The sequence below is a fragment of the Equus caballus genome, chromosome 27 (genome assembly GCF_041296265.1).
Source record: "Equus caballus isolate H_3958 breed thoroughbred chromosome 27, TB-T2T, whole genome shotgun sequence".
Taxonomy (NCBI): Eukaryota; Metazoa; Chordata; class Mammalia; order Perissodactyla; family Equidae; genus Equus; species Equus caballus.
The window spans coordinates 51,107,089-51,109,464 of record NC_091710.1 but is presented as its reverse complement, the minus strand read 5'-3'; positions in this window follow the sequence as shown (position 1 = coordinate 51,109,464).

Here is a 2,376-nt window from a genome sequence, read left to right as displayed (position 1 = left end):
TACCTGAACTCTCACCATCTACAAATACACTTTTGTTGAGAACAAACCCTCTTGACTTCCCTCTTTTTCTCTATGAAGTAACATTTCTCTCCATTATTTGATGGACTTGCCTGTGGCTTTTGCTGTTGCTCGCTTATCTCCAATTACAATTCTTCTGCTGTTCCCAAATGAGCCCATGTTGCTGGTGAAATACCTGCCTGTTTTATACGTTTAGGCCAACACACTCTTCCTAGAGATTTTCCACCATTCTTAGTTATTGATCTCTCCAGGCCATGTCTTCTCATATTATAGCCACACGCGTTCCTTTTGGAACCAAAAACTACTTTCATTTTTAATCTCTGATTCCAGGTGGGAAACAAACAAGTCCTTTTACTTCTCAAATGTAGAAATATATTTACTTGCTTTTATCTCTGTTTTACAGATGTATACCGGTATCTTGCCTTTCCACAGCAAAATAGGCATAGAATTGTTTTCTTAAATAAAAGAGCAGTTTCTCCCTAAATGAATTTTGCCATCCCCCTAGAACACAGGAATGAGTGACGTTGTTATACTGCCACTCAGTACCGCATTTACTGTGAGAAACTTCATCTGATCTATACTGTCAAAGATGTATACATCTACGCACCAAGAGAGTGACACATCTATCGTAAAGAAAAATGTCATCATTGTTAAAGACAAATGATTAAATCAAGACAGGACTGAGACTAGGTGAGGCCAGTGAATATGAGTTGTGAAATTATGGGATCGGATCCTATCCTTATTTAAAATATTGAGGCTTTGTTGATTCCGGGTTTTTTTTGCATTAATTTTAATTTAAAAATATTGCATTATATTGTTTATCTTAATTACAGAACTTTTTGGCAGCCCCTTACTTTTTGTACATGAGGCAACTCCTTCACTGGCCTCACCCTAGTCTTGGCCTCGTTATTGGGTGTCTCTATCTGAATAAAGATAACTTTATTCAAACAACGTCTGATTTCTCTTTTCAGTCCAGTCTCTAGGAAACCCCAGGAATTAATTTGACGCTAAAGAGCATTTACCCAGAGGTAAATTATAGGTACGTTGAATGAAGAGCTACTGTAAAGAAGCAGAGACCTTCTTATATAAACAGATTCCCCAACCAAACGCTAGATTTAACTACCAAACCCTCCCAAGGAAGAGACTGCAGGGTGAGGGCAGCATCCCCACTGTACCCTGGTCACCTATGGTCTCCTTCTTTCAGTGTCCTGTCCCCTCTCCCTGTGTTCCATGCTATATTGTCTTAATTAATCATGCTTTCAACAAGGCTGTGTTTTCCCCCAGCACCTATTTGCATCGTGTGATGTCCACATGGGGAGAAACGCTTTATCCCACTCAGCTTTGCCATCCAACTGATAGTGCTTTAGGAAGTAGTGTCTCCCCTTGACAATCAGCACATAAACGATGAAGACAAGGTCCACTCCCATAGAGTACAGCCATACAGTGAATGAGCAGTTGACGCCCACGTGCACAAGGCCTGGCAAACCACAGGAAGAGAGGAAGTGGGGAACATGGAGGAGGAGGGGCTGCTTCCTGTGCGGATCAGGAAGGAAGTAGGCAGGGATCCATAGGAGACTGGATGAATAGGCGGCATGTCTTAGGGATGACAGGGCGGGTGAGGGCGGGAAGAACAAAGCACACATCTTACAGGACAGCACAGGCAGTGACTGGGGAAGGCCAGGTGACCATCAACCTGAAGAGCACAAGGGCGTCTCACATAGTGGCCCTGATGGTAAGTATGGGGAGCGAAAAGGGGATCCTCAAGGAGTTTGGAGATCAGTCTGTGTGATCCAACACTACACGACAACCACAGTGACCAGAACGCAAGATTCTCCGTCTTTAAACAAAGTGGTTTAATCTGCTTTAAATTTTACATGTCCTTGTGAAGAGAGCAGTTTCTGACACCGCATCTGTCACAGCAGATTCTCCTCTTTCTGTTACTTTCTTTTGCAGCACGTTGCCCCGGGGAAGAAACAGATGCCCACAGTTTTCATCCCTGGAAGACACCTAAGCGGCAAGCATACGCCTCCTTTCTTCAGGCAGCTACTAGGAGGTAATAACTCTCGAGAAAAACCTAAAAAGAAAATAAAAAAGACAAAAGAGTGTCAGAAACCAAAGCACAGAGTCAGAAAGGCGCACTGCATCCCTTGACCAGATCCTCAGGGCTTCCCTTCCCGAGGCTGCGGCTGTTCTGTCCCACAGGCTGACATGCAGTTTCCAGACAGAGGCTGGCGGCCCGGAGGTTCCAGCGGGGCCTCGCGTTTCTAGAAGCAGAACGCTGTGCTCCGCGGCCCAGAGCCTGGGGTCTGCGGAGGGCTCTGTGCGAGTTCGGCTCCCCCACGGAGAGAATCCCTCCAG